Source organism: Thalassophryne amazonica, chromosome 14 (genome assembly GCF_902500255.1).
Source record: "Thalassophryne amazonica chromosome 14, fThaAma1.1, whole genome shotgun sequence".
In the NCBI taxonomy this organism is placed as follows: Eukaryota; Metazoa; Chordata; class Actinopteri; order Batrachoidiformes; family Batrachoididae; genus Thalassophryne; species Thalassophryne amazonica.
The window spans coordinates 48,195,991-48,215,929 of NC_047116.1; positions in this window are offsets into that span (position 1 = coordinate 48,195,991).

A 19,939-nucleotide genomic window follows, 5' to 3' on the forward strand; every position below is an offset into this window, starting at 1 on the left:
TAATATTTCTTTTTCAAATTCTCCCACTTTTTGCATCCAGCCCCATTTCCTTTAGAAATTTCCTTAACAAATAATATCAGTCTATTAGGACATCAGGTTATGTGTTACACATATACATGTGTGTGTATATATTTTCCAACTTATTCCCATTGATGAAACTTCTCATTTTCTGCCTGAAAGCTTATTAGGAGACGAGTGCGCTCAGGGCTCCGTTTATTTACAAAATACACATGCGTTACAGATCTGAACAGCAGATCTCAGAACAGCAGGGACTGATATTATACAAGGATTTATGACCATACAAATTAACGTGCTTATCCTTTATCAGGATTTTCTCCGTTGTGAGATATAAAAGGGTCTTATCGTAGCGTTCGTGTGTATGTGCATTATAACGCCTCAGCACACGAGCGACGTTACGATATTCCTCAGAACAACAATATACGCAACATGCATCCAGCAGCATACACGTTGCTGTCATAGATAACTGCCTGTAAAGTTTTTGGCGAGTTATAGCTTTCTAAACAGCGTAATTTGTAATGAAAGCCACTTCATTTGTGCGGCTCTTTCGGCGCCATGTTTGTTTTTTCGGAGAGAGCAGTAAGCTCCTCCTACCCCTCCAAACGGAGTGTGCATCCAAATTCACTCCAAACGGAGGGGTTTGAAGCCCTCCGCCTTCCCCTCCACCTCGCTCCAAAAAGAGAATTGAGACACCCCTCCGTCTCTCGTGCCCGCGCAAAACGGAGGGGTAGCGGTAAGGGGAAGGGCCAAGGGGTAGAATTGAGACTCAGCCTAAGTATCTCGGGGTCTTGTTCACAAGTGAGGGACAGATGGAGTGTGAGATCGATAGACAGATCGGTGCAGTATCTGCAGTGATGCGGTCACTGTATTGGACCGTCGTGAAGAGAGAGCTGAGTAGGGGGGCAAAGCTCTCGATTTACGGATCGATCTACGTTCCGATCCTCACCTATCATCATGAGATTTGGCTCATGACCAAAATAATGAGATAGAGAGTACAAGAGGCCGAGATGAGTTTCCTCCGGAGGGTGGCTAGCCGCTCCCTTAGAGATAGGGTGAGGAGCTCAGTCACTTGGGAGGAGCTTGGAGTCGAGCCGCTGCTCCTCCACATCGAAAGGAGCCAGTTGATGTGGCTCAGGCATCTTTTCCGGATGCTCCCTGGATGCCTCGCTGGAGAGGTGTTCCGGGCACATCCCATCGGGAGGAGGCCCTGGGGAAGACCCAGGACATGCTGGAGGGACTACGTCTCTAGACTGGCTTGGGAACACCTTGGGGTTCTCCCGGCGGAGCTGGGGGAGGTGTGTGTGGATCGGGAGGTCTGGGCGGCTTTGCTTTAGCTGCTGCCCCCGCGACATGACTCCGGATAAAGCGGAAGAAAATGGATGGATGGATGAATTCAAAGATCAAAAACATTTTCTATACACATAAAAGACCTATTTCACGCAAATATTGTTCACAAATCTGTCTAAATCTGTTAGTGAGCACTTCTCCTTTGCAGAGTTAATCCATCCCACCTCACAGGTGTGGCATATGAAGATGCTGATTCGACAGCATGAGTATTCCACAGGTGTGCCTTAGGCTGGCCACAATAAAAGGTCACTCTGAAATGTGCAGATATGATTTATTTGATTTATTTGATTTATTTACACACTCAATCAATCACACTCCAACCTATCCACCATGGGCAAGACCAATGAGCTGCCTAAGGACACCAGGGACAAAATTTCATACCTGCACAGGGTTGGGATGGGCTCCAGGACAACAGGCAAGCAGCTTGGTGAGAAGACAACTGTTGGCCTAATTATTAGAAGATGGAAGAAACACAAGATCACTGTCAATTTTCCTTGGTCTGGGGCTTCATGCAAGATCTCACCTCGTGGGGGAAGAATGATTCTGAGAAAGCCCAGAACTACATGGGAGGACCTGGTCAATGACCTGAAGAGAGCTGAGACCACAGTTGCAAAGATTACTTTAGTAACACACTATGTCATCATGGTTTAAAATCCTGCAGGGCAAGTAAGGTCCCACCGCTCAAGCCAGCACATGTCCAGGCCTGTTTGAAGTTCAGCAGTGACCATCTGGATGATATAGAGGAGGCATGGGAGAAGGTCATGTGGTCAGATGAGACCAATATAGAGCTTTTTGGTGTCAACTCCACTCGCCGTGTTTGAAGGATGAGAACAACCCCAAGAACACCATCCCAACCGTGAAGCGTAAGGATGGAAACATCATTTTTGGGGTTGCTTTTCTGCAAAGGGGACAGGACGACTGCACCGTATTGAAAAGCGGATGGATGGGGTCATGTATCGTGAGATTTTGGCAAACAACCTTCTTCCCTTAGTAAGAGCATTGAAGATGGGTCGTGTCTGGGTCTTCCAGCATTACTGTGACCCAAAACACACAGCCAGGGCAACTAAGGAGTGGCACTGTATGAAGCATTTCAAGGTCCTGGAGTGGCCTGGCCAGTCTCCAGACCTGAACTCAGTAGAAAATCTTTGGAGGGAACTGAAATTCGAAACCTCGAAACCAGATCTGGAGCCGATCTGTATGGAGGAGTGGACCAAACTCGCTGGTGCAGTGTGCAAACTTGGTCGAGAACGACAGGAAATGTCTGACCTCTGTATTTGCCAACAATGGTTTCTGTACCAAACATTAAGGTCTGTTTTTCTATTGTATCAATTACTTACTTCATGCAATACAATGCAAATTAATAATTTAAAAATCATACAATGTGATTATCTGATTTTTTGTAGATTCTGTTGCTCACACTTGAAGTGTATCTGTGATAAAAATTACAGACCTCTCCATTCTTTGTTTGTGGGTAAACTTACAAAATTGACAGTGGATTACTTATTTGCTTCACTGTATGCAAGTTTGCATTTTATTTATTGTTTTTAAAGGTGCGTTTACACATAACCAAGACGCATTACGAATGTCATTCGTGACATTCCTGACATTCTTAATGTGACTTAACGCATCTGAATATGTTTCTTAATAGTGCGTGTTGGTGCGTGATATTCTTGATATTCGTGGAGCATGTTTTTGCCTGTCAAAAAATCTTCCACGAATGTCACACACCACCCTCATTTCGTCTCACGTCGTGGAGGTCGCAACTGAGCGTAATGATCCGTCTTGATGAGTAGTGATCCTTAATAGAACGTGACAACGTTCGTAGTGGTTCCTGTGATGGTTCTTGGAGCCCAAACTGTCACGCGTTATTACGAAGTGACACGGGAACTGTTAAGTTTTGACACGACTTGTAACGTGGCGTCACATTTCACTGCGCACCACGATGAATCAGTTTTCTGTCACGTGCGCACAATTAAACTCAGCTCCAAATGTTGGTCCACAGTTCCTGCTGAAGCTCCTCAGGACGCTCCTGAAGGTGTTCCACCTGCTGTTGTAACCGATGAGCGGGAGAATGAGTCTGAGCCAGAGGAACCAGAGGAGCGAGAGGAGCCTCACGTGCAGCCAGACATCTCTGCACCTCCTCCAGTCCGGCGGAGGAAGAAGCGTGCGCACAATTAAACCCTGCTGTACCGCATTCAGTTTGATTGCTGACACCAAGTCGGCTAAAAGTCAAATTTCAGTGCTCTTCAGCGCGCTCCTGCAGGTGTTCCACCTGCTGCATGCGCCTGATGTTTGGGAAAATGCACGAGACGAGAGCCGCATGAAGCCACACATCTGGTGCTGTCCTCCTCCTCCTCTCTGCACCACTCCATGGCACAGAGCCCAACTACGCATGCAGTCACAAAGTTCTTCTGAAAAACTGGAGCGATCTGAATTCGGTTGGATGAATATGGGTGTGTGTGTGTGTGGAGATAATTCACCTCGTTCACAACGTGACAGAACGTAACGATGCGTTGTTACGCGCAATAGTGCGCGATAGCGCGTAACAACGCGGAACACTATTCCTGACCGTGCGTAATGGTTCCTGATAATTCTCCGGCAACATGTGCCATTAATCGTAACATGTGGTAACAGGTTGCAGCAGTTCCTGAGGACACCTGACGCCTCTGCCACGAATCATCACATTCGTGATCAGCGGCCAAGAATGTGTACTTCGTGGCATTCGTGACTTCTTGTCGTTATGTGTAACCGCAGCATTAAAGTGCTTTATAGTGTTACTGATATGTATGTCTGCTCAGACAGTCTTTTTATGCTTTAGCTGTAATGAATGTAAATGTCGACATTTATAATCTGTATGAATATGTATGCGTGTGTGGGAAGCAGTGGCGAGTGTTCACCATACAAGATGGCACCCACAAGCACAGCACACATGGGAGAGGAAATCCAATTCATACTGGGTCAGCTGAAAAGACAGATGAACACATTGCACTCCAAGTGATTCCCAATTTCACACCTCACAATCTTTTCCTTTTAAGGGAAGAAGGGGGTTGCACTTTGAAACTGAGGAGAAATGTGTAGGCAAGACAAAAACGACATCAACAAAAAATCCTATATAGGTTTCCAAAAAAAGAGAGAAAATGTACAGTATCCTCAAAATATTGCATTGAAACTAAATGTTGGGATTGGTTATTCTTCTTTTTAATGACTATCTCAGGTGGTCAGTGATTGACTGTCAGTGAGACTGGGATTTGAACTGAGGATCCTCTGGTCTCAATCATCTGGTCTCATCACCTCCCCTAACATAGGTATCAGTTCACAGAAGGATTCTTTCCACCATCACTGTTGTTCTCCAACAAAATATGCCAATTAACCACCGCTGGGCCCTTGGACAGCTGACTACATGATTTATCCTCAACTGTAAGGTTCCATGGGCTTACCAATTACTCTGCACGTAATGTCACACTTATGCCCCTATCTTGAGATTGTGTGATGTATGGTCTACAAAGACAGGTGCAAATCCATTTGGGGCATGGCCAAGCACACATTGCTATCTTGAGAGTTCATATTTCTGTGTACAAATCTGCGCAAAGGATGCAAAGGGACTGGATTAAGATTCCACATTATGCAAGAGTGTGCTGTGGTGTTCTGTAAGCAAGTGTTAATTTTGACAGCATGTTTTAGTTTTATTTTAGTCACATCTTGCCTAAATGTTGTTCAGGTTTAATTATAATTTAGTCATCTGAGTGGTTACCAGAGGCCATCAAATATGCCCATTGGGTATTGCAATGGCTTTTCGTCTGTCCATCCATCCGTCTGTCTGTGCTCAGCATAAGTCCAGTTCTATTACTGCCAGACTCTTGAAATTCACAGGGAACATTCTTGAGACACAGACCTCAGACAGTTTCAAAGATGGCTAACTTTGATGTAAGAGGTATTATAAGAGGTTAAAAAGTCACATTCTCTTTCAAGCTGATCCGTTTCGTGTTTGAGTGACACAGGGGACAGCCATTCAGAGTAGAGCTGCACCGTGATGTCAGTCTCTTCAAAACTGCTTCATTTTGTATGTTTATATACATGTTTCTCATATGTTATGTAAAAGCTAGCAAGAAATAAACACTTCTAAAACTGAAAATGCGGTTTTTGGAACCTAATAATACCTCTGAATTTATTTACATGACATTTTGTGGAAGTTAGTGTGGTGGCATCACTTCCTGGTGTGGCTACTTGCTAACAGCTTCATTTCTGGATTATTATTGAAAAGCTCGGGAGAAATTAATACTAATAAAACTAAAAATGCTGTTTTTGTAACCTGATAACACCTCTATAATCATTTACAAGACATTTCATGGATTTATGCTTTTGTTTCTTCTAGATTACATTATTGTAATGTCCTATTTTCAGGGTTATCGCAGTTCAGCATCAGGGGTCTTCAGCTGGTTCAGAATGCTGCTGCCAGACTTTTGACACGAAGCAGAAGGTTTGAAGATATCACACCCATTTTGGCATCTTTACACGGGCTCCTTGTCTCTGTGAGAGCAGATTTTAAGGTATTGTTATTGACTTATAAAGTTGTTCATGGACTGGCGCTGTCTTATCTGGCCGATCTGGTGAAACCCTACATGCCGGCCTGGGCTTTGCAGTTGAAGGATGCGGGACTACTCTGTGTTCCCAGGGTGAAGAAGGAGTCAGTGTGTCAAAGAGCTTTTTCTTATTGTGCACCCGCTCTGTGGAATGGTCTTCCTGCAACGTGATGCAGTCGGAGTTCGTGGACATTTTTAAGTCAAGACTTAAAACCTATATTTATTCTCTTTCTTATAAATAGTTTTTATTTTTTTCTGTTTTATTCTTTTACCTCTGTTTTTAATTATGCATTTGAATTGTTAAATTTTTATTTATTTATTTAAAATTTTATGTTGAACTGTTCTGTGTGAGTTGCCTTGAGATGGCTTTTGTTGTGATTTGGCACTTTATAAGATAATTAAATTTAATACATTTTGCAGATATCAGCTTGCATGCAAATTTTTGATAAATCAAAGCTAATGTCTTATGGGGTTAAATTTGTTTCATTAATAACTGCAAATGCACAGGGATGATCAACAAATATTCCTTGATTTACACAACATGTACAAATGATGATTTGATTTGTACAAGTACAAATTCTACCTAAGACAACAGGATCTTAATAATTAATCAAACAACTGCAAATTATGAAGAACATAATGCTCATATGGCGTATTTTAGCGTTGCGTTATATTTTTAGATTTAGTGTAGTTTTAGTTGACTAAATCTACAAGAGACATCAAGTGTCTGTTGAGCTGTTTGGTCGACTGCTACCACAGTTCAGACCCGTGAGATGCAGCAATGAAATGAATGAATGAATGCTATTACTGTTGAATGTGGATGAAGTGGGTGGAGGACTGTATGAAGCTGATCCAAGTTTGCACAATTCCAGTGAGTGTGTGATTCATAAAGAGAACAATGCTTGCAGGAGTGCATACAGTTTTATAAGACAGATTTTTTTTTTTTTTTTTTTTTTTGTCCACGCACCATTTTTGGCTTTTGTTTGTGTGTATACTTTTAGTATGAATCCTACTCACTGTTTTATAAATAAGACCCCAGATTTCTTAAAGTGTTTTTTTTTCTAAATTTGTTGTTTCTTTTATTTTGTTGTACAAGTCAGTTTCATGTTCCTATTTTGATCAACAGTGCACAGATCAGTGCAGATACCCTGATAACAGATACAAACATAAAATAAAATGATAAAACAATGAATTAAAATAAATTGACAACATATAATAGAAAATAAGGTACCTCTTTTTCACGACTGTAAGTTGTGCTTGTCAAGAGTAATTGCTGTCCATCCATCCATCCATCCATCCTTCCGACTGTGTATGACAAAACCTTCCACGTCCTAAAATTCAAGAGCTGTCAAACTCTCAAAAACAAAATTTTTATACATTATTACTAGGAGAGGCAGCACGATGGCTTAGTGGTTAGCACTGCTGCCTCACAGTGAGGTCATGGGTTCAATTCCCGCCTATGGCCTTTCTGTGTGGAGTTTGCGTGTTCTCCCCATTGCATGGGTTTCCTCCGGGAGCTCCGGTTTCCTCCCACATCCAGACATGCGGGTTAGGTGGATTGGAATCTTTACATTGTCCGTAGGTGTGCGAGTGTGTGTGAATGTTTTTGTTTGTCTACATGTGGCCCTGTGACAGACTGGGGTCCTGTCCTGGGTGTACCCCGCCTCGCACTCTATGACTGCTGGGATTGGCTAGCCCCCGCGACCCTTAATTGGACTAAGCAGTTGAAGATGAGTGTGTGTGAGTGTGTATTACCAGGAGGTCAAACCTCTACTGTCCAAATACATACACAAATGGTAAATGGACTGCATTTATATAGCAATTTCAATTTTCAATTTATTTTCATTCATATAGTGCCAAATCACGATAGAGTTGCCTCAAGGCACTTCACACAAGTAAGGTCTAACCTTACGAACCCCCAGAGCAGCAGTGGTAAGGAAAAACTCCCTCTGAGGAAGAAACCTCAAGCAGACCAGACTCAAATGGGGTGACCCTCTGCTTGGGCCATGCAACAGACACAAATTACAGACCAATTCACAAAAGGAATATACAGGAAATGCTTTTGGTGCACAGGACAGGAGGGTCTCCAGCACAAATTCCACACCCATCTCTGGATGGAGCTGACCTTAGCCAGAGAGAAAAAAAGACTAGTAGCAGAACCTTAAAATCTGATCTCACTGGGACAGGAAGCCAGTGAAGGCATGTCAAAATGGGTGTAATGTGGTCAAACTTTCTGCTTTGTGTCAAAAGTCTTGCTACAGCATTTTGAACCAATTGGAGAGCCCTAATGCTGGACTGGTAAACCAGAAAATAGAACATTGCAGTAGTCCAGTCTAGAAGCCATATAGACAGGATGGGACGAATCTTCACTATATTTGGCAGGTGGAAGAAAGCATTCCTCGTAATATTTCTAATGTGGAGGTCAAAGGACAATGTAGGGTCAAAAATTACCCCAAGGATCCTCACTTTGCCAGTGTGATATATCAGAGATGAGCTTAGGCTAAGAGTTAACTGGTCAAATTGATGCCAATGTCTCACTGGACCAAGAACCATCATTTCAGTCTTATCAGATTCTAAAAGTAGGAAGTTTCTAGACATCCAACTTCTCACTGATCCAAGGCAATCTTCTAAGGATTTTACGTGAATAAGATTACCAACAGTTAAAGCCATGTATAACTGAGTATCATCAGCATAGCAGTGAAAGGTAATCCCAAATGCTGCAATATGTGCACTTTTACATCTGCATCAGATGCACAAAGTGCTTTACACTTCAGTGCCTCACATTCACCCCGATGTGAGGCTGCTGCCATGCAAGGCGTCCACTACACACCGGGTGGAACTAGCAGATTATGGACCTTGCCCAAGGGTCCTTAGTGATTTTCCGTTCAGGCTAGGATTTGAATAGAGAATCTTCTGGTCTCAAGCCCAACGCTTTAACCACTAGACCATCACCTCCCCAATTACACACACACACACACACGCACACACACACACACACACACACACACACATATATATATATATATATATATATATATATATATATATATATATATATATATATATATATATATATATATATAATTAAAAATAGGGATAATAATAATCATGCATTTCTGAAAATCCAAAAGCCTTTTTTACTATATGTGTGTATATGTGTTTCAAGTTGGATATATACAGAAGCCCTGAAATGCACACATCACCGCCAGATGGTGACAAAAGCTGCTCAAATGTGTGGCAAGGTCTCAGCTGTTTATTCATTTGAGAAGTTAACTTTAAGGGCCCTTCACACATAATACACAAAATACATAATATTGTGGTTGAATTATGCATGAATTGTGCATGAAGCAGGAATCGTATGCAATACGTGTAAAATAGAAGCTGCCTCCAATGCCTCAGACACCTGCTGTTACAACTATTTCCGCACACCAGCAGCTGAAACACAGAGTGTGCGCTGTGAGAACACAACGAACCATCTCACAGCAGTTGTTGGCCAAATTCAAGGTGACACACACGAACATCTAATACAGCTCGCTTTGCACTTAGAAAATGGCCATTCACGCTATTAGCGCAACAACTGTCAGCAGACAAGCTGGATGCAGGGTGTGTTCTGCCGACAAGAGCAGCTGTGGAGATCTGTGATTCTGGACGTCTCAGCTGGGGAACACGTACAGTGTTTAGACGGACATGAACTAACAACTGTCCACTGTGACGCGCATGTGTCTGCTTGCTGTCCTCACGTTGATATACATAAAAAATATATCGATGTTGCAATGGGCTACAGCAAACGTGCGCATGGCATGCACATTGACAGGCTACCCCAGGTGAAATGGACCGTCAGATCATAACACGCAGCGTGCGATCTGAATGTCACGTCACCCATATCAGCTCTGTTCCACATCATGCCGTGTCTGTCCTGTGGCACACCGTCCACAAGACAGGACACACATGTAGGGCTGGCTGGATGCACTACCAGCAGATGTGGACATGATAAGAGCACCCTGCTTCATCATTCATGTCCTTTCATGACTGTACATCTGTGACCATAGTTCATTTACCGAGGAACAGATGGATCATACTTGTATTGCTCGCTTGATGAGAGGGATTCAATAAAATGCCATGTTTTTATATCGTGTGTGGTTTTATTTATTCTTATCAGGCATTTTCCCGCACCTTTTACAGGACAGTGATGGTAGCTCAGTGGTAAAGTCTCTGGCTGGCAAACAGAGCTTTTGGAAATTGTAGGTTCGAATGCCATGGTTGGCATGTATTTTTTATTTCTTTTTATTATTTTCAAAACAGCTGTGCGAAGGGGTTGCACATTGCGCAGCTGCTCACACCGTGTTCCCGTCTGCACAAAACCGTCGCAACATGTGTTTTTTTATTTTTTATTTTTCACAGCAGCTGCATGATGTGGTTGCACATCGCACAGCTGCTTGCACTTTTTCCCATGTGCATGAAACCGTCGCAGCAGCATCATTCATGCCTGCCTGTCGGCTTGATGTTTTCATGGTTTGCTCATACAAGTTGTGATCCGCCGTGATTCACCCTGAGTTGTACTTATTCGTATTATGTGTGAAGGGGCCCTAAGCAACAGTAAGATGGACTTACAGCCAAAAATCAACTTACAGTTGTGTCCCTAGCCCTTATGGGAATGTATGTGTTTAATTAAAGACATATTTAAAGCAATTTATTTTACTTGGGATTGAAAGAAAAATGTAGAATTCGTTGTGGGTCATTAAGTTTTCCTCACCATACAATTTACTACACTGTGTACTTAAAGAGAAGTTTGATGAAGTCATTTATAACAAAGTTAAAGTGTGCCTTTCAAGTGTTCACAGCCTCTTTTCACTGACATAAAATATACAGACTGAGAGCTCTTGTAGGTTGCTCTGGACTCCACAGGCATTACCTGAGTAATCACAGTTTATTGGCAATTTAAATCACTTCCAGCATTTTTACCAACTCTTCCAAAGGGAAGATGTCATAAATCTGAGGGGTGTTTAAAAGATAAATTCAGATGCCAGAACATTTGTTAATAAGATTGAAGCAGGGAAATTTCTGAGAGGAAACCTGGGCTGAATTCTTCCACCTCAGCATTATTTTGATAAGAATGTTAATGATGGAAGATGATTACTTGCATGAGAGGTGTAATCTCAGTGTAACAAAGACAATCTTATTCATAATTTGTTTGAAATATTATGTCCAGTTACACCAAAATATAATTTCTTGAGCAAATTTCAAAAATCTTAAACTGAGTGAATTCAAGCAGGGGTGGTGACCAAGTGGTTAGTGAAACTTGGTTTCCATGTGGAAGGTTCCAAGTTCAAACCCCACCTCTGCCACTTTTCTCCATGTAATGTGGAGTTGTGTAAGGAAGGTCATCCGCTGTAAAACTTGCGCCAATTCAACATGCAGATCCACCTTGGATTTACTGTGGCGACCCCAAGTGCAAACAAGGGAGCAACTGAAGAGACTTTTCATAAAGGTCACTGAACCACGACTACTTTTTAATGTATTAATTCGACCAGAAGTAGTATTTTCCTGGTACCAAAAAAAAAAACCAAAACAAAAAAAAAATCAGCTGTTAAGAGATCTCTTATATATTCATGGAATTATTCCCCCAAAATTAATATGTACAACCCCAATTCCAATGAATTTGGGACATTGTGTAAAATGTAAATAAAAACAGAATACAATGATTTGAAAATCCTCTTCAACCCATATTCAATTGAATAAACCATAAAGACAAGATATTTAATGTTCAAACTGATAAACTTTATTGTTTTTGTGCAAATATTTGCTCATTTTGAAATAGATGCCTCCAACACATTTCAAAAAAATTGGGACAGGGCAACAAAAGACTGGGAAAGTTGGTGAATGCTCAAAGAACACCTAATTGGAAACAGGTGAGTGTCATGATTGGGTATAAAAGGAGCATCCTTAAAGGTCTCAGCCATTCACAAGCAAAGATGGGGCAAGGATCACCACTTTGTGAACAACTGCGTGAAAAATAGTCCAACAGTTTAAAAAAAATGTTTCAGTATTCAATTGCAAGGAATTTAGGGATTCCACCATCTACAGTCCAAGGCTGAAAACCATCATTGAATGCCAGTGACCTTCGATCCCTCAGATGGCACGGCATTAAAAACCAACATCATTTTGTAAAGGATCTTACCATGTGTGCTCAGGAACACTTCAGAAAACCATTGTCAGTTAACACAGTTCGTCACTACATCTACAAGTGCAAGTTAAAACTCTACAATGCAAAGCGAAAGCCATACATCAACAACATCCAGAAACGCCATCACCTTCTCTGGGTCCGAGCTCATTTGAAATGGACAGATGCAAATTGGAAAAGTGTGCTGTGGACTGATGAGTCCACATTTCAAATTGTTTTTGAAAATCATGGACGTCGCATCCCCCAGACAAAAGAGGAAAAAGACCATCCCGACTGTTACCAGCGCAAAGTTCAAAAGCCAGCATCTGTGATGGGATGGGGTGTGTTTGTGCCCATGGCATGGGCAACTTACACATCTGTGATGGCACCATCAATGCTGAAAGGTACATCCAGGTTTTAGAGGAACGCATGCTGCCATCTAAGCATCTTTTTCAGAGATGTCCCTGCTTATTTTAGCAAGACAATGCCAAGCCACATTCTGCATGTGTTACAACAGCGTGGCTTCATAGTAAAAGAGTGCGGGTACTAGACTGGCCTGCCTGCAGTCCAGACCTGTCACCCATTGAAAATGTGTGGCGCATTATGAAGCGCAAAATATGACAACAGAGACACCGGACTGTTGAACAACTGAAGTCGTACATCAAGCAAAAATGGGAAAGAATTCCACCTTCAAAGCTTCAACAATGAGTGTCCTCAGTTCCCAAAAGCTTAATGAGTGCTGTTTGAAGGAAAGGTGATGGTAAACATACCACTGTCCCAGCTTTTTTGAAACATGTTGCAGGCATCCATTTCAAAATGAGCAAATATTTGCACAAAACAATAAAGTTTATCAGTTTGAACATTAAATATCTTGTCTTTGTGGTGTATTCAACTGAATATAGGTTGAAGAGGATTTACAAATCATTGTATTCTGTTTTTATTTACACTTTACACAATGTCCCAACTTCATTGGAAATGGGGTTGCAATGTGACGCGCCCAATACAATTTTGCTCAAGTGAATTCCTGTTGTAATTGTGTTTATTCAGATTAGTTAATTCAGACAGCTCCCTTGGTCCTTCGCCCAACTAGAAAAGTGATTTCATTTAAAATAATTTGTTGTGAGAACTCTCCATCATTGCGTATTTGATTCACATTTGTTAATTCCTGAACTGGTTAAGGGAGTTCTCTGAAATTACATGTGTGTGATTCATTTGGCTCCTTTATCAGGACCAATGGACCGTACATGGACACACGTGTTGATTTGACACCAGATGAGTCTCTGTCACAACTCCAGACATACTCGTACACAGAGAATATGAGGTTTGAACCCCAGACCTTCTTTTTGTGAGGTAAGAGCACTATAGTACCTGCACCACTGTGGTGCTGGCAATGTAACCACAAAGTGGACCATGATGGTAAATTATGATCGGTGAGAAAGCAACAGAGGCAACTAAACACAAAGGACATTTTACGCAATACATAAAATGCCAATAATTTACACAGTTATATAAATATTTTGTTTCTAAGTTATGTTTTTGCATTTGGAATAGACTTTTTATTCAGTGGCTTTTATTCTCTTTTAAATTCTTATTTGTGTTTGATATTTAAGTAGTTCTGTTTGATTGTATCAACTCATGCCACTCATGCCAACTTGTGCCACTTTAGGAACTTGAATCTTTGGTAATTGTCATTGTTTCCATTAATGACAACCAGTGGCCCACATTGCACTTCTGTAATGTCACAAAAATGTCCTGAAGCAACTCTTTTAATCCATACACCCATATGACTACCTCCAAAGAAGACTTGACATAATGTACATTACTAACAAAACTACAGAATTACAATCAAACTAAAATCTTAATGGTAAATTAAAATATGCACAGATTTTCCTGTCATTGCAATTCCATTACCGTATGCGTCCATGTGAATTTCCTAATTCACATGGACGCAGATTTTGAACTGAACATTGAAACCAGAGCAGTCTGTGGGCAGGACAAGCACCATGATTTTTGACATTTTATAAACCATATATGATAATAAATGGATGACACTGAAATTTGTACCTTCTCTGGAACAAAATAAGCCCCAGTACAACATTTTGTGATGCTGTGATATTTATTGCAGGAAAAGCACAAGATATTTTTTGAGTTAAAGCTTAGTGACCAGACTTCATGATGTCGTTTCTGAGAGGACTTTAAATTTTAAAGTCTTTCACTGTAGTTCAAGGGTAGACTGACAGAGGATTTGATTGATGATTGGTGGCCCTATCGTATTTTTCTTTCGTAGCAGCAACAAGTATGGTTTCATTTGTATGATGACCATGGCAGGCCAAACAGCTGTGAAGAACAAGACAAACAGAAAGGCCTTTTTTTTTAAATATGTGGCCATGGTGTGAATGAACATTTTTGTGAAAATATGAGGTTATGTATAAACCAGATACCACGTCCAATTTGTAGTGCCTGGAATTCCTGTCTAAGAAAATAACTGCGGCATCCTCACACTTGTGTGGATTTTCTGCTGCAACATGATGTTGCAACATGACATTGTAAACAGGGGAGAGAGGGGTGAGACACGCTTTGTCCCCTGTTTGCAATGTGGTACTCAGGTCAAAGCAGTTTCAGTTTTTTGTTCATGGTAATGAGTCATTCACATCATCAGGAGAGTCATCAAGGGAGACATCAGGAGAGGCTTCCGTCCCATCATTAGGAGGGACAGCTGCCCTGTTATTAGGAAGGTGCTTACTAGAGCACAATAGGTGCTAATTAGAGCTATTGTTTAGTCACCAGCTTATAGCAGTCGGCCTCTCGGTAGGAGGGGTCTGGTTAGGGTTAAAACTCCAGCTTTTGTGGCTTCTGTTTATTCTTCTCTATAAGAGTCAAGACAGAATCAGACTACCTGAGCAAGAATTTTAGCTGAGGAAGCTTCTGCCGTTTGAAGTGAAACGTCCTCGCGTCAAGCAACCCAGTCCAGTCGAAGATTCAAGCTTCTCTACTATATTAACAAAAATAAATTCATCATGTGGTGGCGCCTTTATGGCAATATGTGTGCAGTCAACAGCTCCGATTACATTAGGGAAACTGGCTCTCGCTGAAAATTGCGCTTTAATGTTGGAATGTGATGAAGCTGGATGACACCGTTCCACACAGCTGGCATGGCTCGGCACAAGGTTGTCAGGCACACTCCTGGTGGTCCCACCTGCCCCGGTGGTCAGCACCTGTGTGGGCACAGACAGCCCCTGGCTCCTCGCCGTATTGCGCTCTAGGGCCAGCCGCAGTTCTGCGCACAACTCCAGTAACAGTGGCCTTGGAAATCGAAATCGGCTTATGAGCCAATTCTCGTCTTTTGCAAGTAAATCCTCGCATTCCCTGAACACACACTCACGTCAGATTGCACCATTTGCAAGGCCCTCTAACAACGCTAATGCAGCCACTATTAATGCCATTTTCCACATCACTTTGTGGATGCTTTAATATCCACCCATATAATTGCAGACACGTTGGTGTGTTAATTATTTATAAGTGTGTTTCTGATGTGCACATCACTCTGACGGCGTCTTGTTTTCACATTATTAACAGATTCCCAGCATCACCTCTACATGTCACCAGAGGAACACCTTAGAAATGTGTATGCCAGCCATGAACTTTTTTTTTTTTTTGCTAAATTTATATAAAGGGTTCTGCCAAATTAAGTTACTCCTTTATCATATATATCAAGAGCAGTAAGCCTTTACTTTTGTGTATGTCATTAAGTTAAAAAAAACAGCCATAAGGCATAAACGACTAATAATATCAATAGCAATATGTTGTAACTACTCATAAAATGCAAGAACAAATGAATAAATCCACAATGCAATTCAAAGTTGGAAAGTTGCTTTACTGCGGGGGCCCTAAAGTTTATTTTTACTTTTCTGCAGTTGGTGGAAAAATGGATTTTTGTCATACAATGCAGATATTTGCAGTTAATAACATTAAAGTCTAACAATGTTTTAATACGATTTAGCTTGCAAAATAAAAATAAAAAAGTGAACTGATCATTTCTTAAGGTTTCTTCTGGGCGCATTTTGAAGGATGGCTAAAAGTACCACAAATTTCCATAAAAATTTCAGTGAAAAAGTGTAACCAACTTTTTAGCATAATGATGCCTCTGAAAAAACAACAGTCAAAAATATATTAGGCTGTTTTTGGAAGGGCAACACTTCCTTCATCAGTTTTGTTAGCTGCTGACGAAATTATAAATTTGATAAAAGAAACAAATTCATTCGGAGTCAAATCTGGCAGCACTGGCAAGAAGGATAACACTGTATTGCTAAGGATGTCATGGTGAGAGTGGTCGTTGAAGGGTGAATAATGGGTCATCCGTGAGCAATGAAATTGTTTTCCAGCACATTATTCAGCAGGGCCTCAGTACCCAGGATGCACAGCTGGCAGTGCCAATGCCATAGTTGCCGCAGGCCAGTAGGAATTCATTACTTAGCTTAGCCATTGATTTTCCTCTGGCCTCCAAAGAATATGAACAGCTTTCAATGATAGATTGCCAATGCTCATGGGGGAATTTGATGCACAATTCATCAAGACAACACATTGTGCTGGGAGGCAAATTGAGCTGATTCCATCACAGTTTCATATACTGCTAGTAGACCTCATGTGCTGCACTTTGCTCTGCAGCTGAAAACTTGTGGCACATGCAACAAGTGTCTTTAGCAGGCCTTTACTTAAAACACACACACACATTTGATGTGTAATTGAGCCCTTCAAGAATATATTGATTTCTAATCATAGGTACAAAATTACACCATAGATTACATATTTTCAGAATCAAAATCAGAACTATATTGTTTCATATGCATGGAAGGGAGGGCAACTTTACAGCCCCTTCACTTCAAGTTTGGACGAAATGCGCACTTAGTGCACATGACGCAGGAATTATATGCAAACCGTGTAACATCGTCCCTACCTCCAACGTGTTATACACCTGTCGCTACAACTATTTGCGCACACCAGCAGCTAAATGACAGAGTGTGCACTGTGTAACCCATCGCACCCTCTCGCAGCAGGTGTCAGCCAAATTCCAGGTGACACGCATGAACATCTAAGACTGCTTGCATGACACTTAGAAAATGTGTGGGCAGTCACACTGTTTCCACGACAGCAGACTGCAGGCGACCAGTGTCGTACTCGCAGTGAAATTTCTCAAATTTCCCTACGACAGTGGAGTTGCTGAGATGTGGCGTGCCATCAGCTCCCCCTCCCAAAACATGCATGCGAGTGGTTCGCCCCCCCCTGCAAGCAAGGCGCATCTCATCTGTTCACAGAGTGTCACCTTGGTCTGTGCGCTGAACGGACGGGGGCGTGGCAGCTGTTAACATAGCTGGTCCTGGACATCAGAGCTGCAAACACGCATCGTGTTTTGACTGACACGCCCGTGTGTGCGCTTGCTGTACTCAAATCGAAAAACATAAAAACATATATTGCTTGCGATGGGCTGGAGGGCGTGCACATTCACAGGCTGTTCCAGCTGGAACGGACCGTCAGTCCATGTGGACATGCAGCAGGCGATTTGAACGTCATGTCTGTCTGACAGAACAGTGAGCTGTGCGCCGCAGGGCAATATGACAAACCAACAGTATGACAAATACATCACTTTCAGTCAAATATCAGCAGAAATACACCATAGCAAATGTTGTTTGGTCAGTTATCACAGCGCTTTTCTTCTTTTTTTTAGAAAATATTTTTGTCTGCTTGTTGATTTTAGCCATTTCACGCTCCTGTTATGACACAATGATTGTGGTGCAGTGGTAGTGGTGTCCGTCTGGTAAACAGGGTGAGTGGGTTGATGCAGAGACCCTGATTCATGAATTTATCTCTTCTAGATGGGATTACGGCAATGTTCTGTTATCTAGTTTACTGCAGTCCAGCATTAGTGGTCTCCAATCAGTTGAAAACAGCAATCACTTGGACACCAATCAGTTGGACACCAGCACGGACTCCCAAAATTTCCTGTATATTTGTATTGTCAAGTGTGTTGGTAGCACGGCCCAAGCAGATGGTCACCCCTTTGAGTCTGGTCTGCTTAAGGTTTCTTCCTCAAATCATCAGAAGGAGTTTTTCCTTACCACTGTCACTTGTGTGCTTGCTCTAGGGGTTGGTAAGGGTTGACCTTGATTGTGTAAAGCGCAACTTTATTGTGATTTGGCGCTATATAAATTCAATCAATTGAAATAAATTGAATCTGATGATTTTGTGTTACTGCTGGATTGTCTCCATGTCAAATGCACCAACAATAGGGTCCATAAGTATTTGGAAAATCCCATACGTTCTGTGATTTTGCATCTGTGCACCACCACAGTGGAGTTAAAATCAAACAATCAAGATGTGCTTGTAGATTAGACTTTACCCTTTAATTAAGGGAGTTTTAATCTTTAAAGGATTTACATAACACCTCTATAAGAAGAAACCATAAGTAATTGCACAAACTAAATACAGGGTGGTGGTGAATATAATCACAGCCACCAAGGCTCATAACTCCTTTACAGTTTTATCTCTGTGGCTTCCCTCACATTTCTGTGTTTTGGGGACTGCCTGCTCCACACAGTTTCACCACATATGATATTAATATGGAACTAAATATAATAAGCATTCCCATAATGACAACACTTCCTGTTGACAGATACTATTAAAAAACATGAAAAACAATGTTAAGAAGGAACTGTTTCCTGTTGGGGAAAGTGTAGTGACACGGACCCACAACAGGGGGCGCAAATGAACGGTCAATAGATGAGCCAAAAGGTAACAATTTAATGTTGTGAATGTGCACAACGATTATACAGACAATCACAGAATCTGATAGCAGTCAATACACAAAGGTGACGTGTGGGCAGGCTCGAGGATAGAAGACGTCTGTCCTGAGAAGAGCCGGAACCACACGATTTCCACTGCCACCGAACCTGGTGAATACTGGAGCCGCCAAGTCCCGAATTCCCAGGTAATCACCGTCCCCGACTGTCGGATCTGGTACTGCTGGCGAGGAGCACAAACAGTGAGATGTGGGTGTGTGCACACCCAGTAACAAAAACAGTCAGAAGGTGGAAAGTCACCTCCACCTCTAATCACACACTCGTGCAGCTCCTGTTAAATCACTTATCTGGCTGGAGTGTGAAGCGAAGCCGTCGCTGATCACACTTTACGCCAATCCCACAGATAAGGAAACGCCACAGGAATATGGCTGCAAAGAAGTTCAGATTATTACTCAATGTTTAAGTCAGCAGAGACAATTACCTTCACAGTTAGATGATATCTCGGCAGCGAGGTGGAGATGACGTCCGGCTTTTATGGAGTGGATTGATGAAGTGGAGATGGGTGACAGCTGTCATGAGTTGATGAGTGACAGCTGTCAACCCCGGCTGTGTCCGTGGCGGCAGCGCCCTCTCGTGCCTGAAGCCCGCACGTCAGGCAGGGCGCCCTCTGGTGGTGGGCCAGCAGTACCTCCTCTTCTGGCGGCCCACACAACAGTTTCCCATGGTCCTCAATGAAAACAACTTGTTTTCAATCTTTCAATAATTTCTATACAGATAAAGCAAAGTGTCAAATACCAGCCCAGTCTCACGTTTTTTTTTTGTACTCCCGTCACAAAATGAGTCAAATTTTCATGACGGGGTCTTTTTTAACTCACTATTACTAACCCTACTCCTAATTTCATGCAGCCATCACAGAATGTATTAGAATGAATCTGCCATGACAAAAATAATGCACTTTTCGTCAAAATATCATGAAGCAATAGATTAATATATATTTTGTGCTGCTGAATCACGACTTACCTTGAGACCAGGTTGCAAAT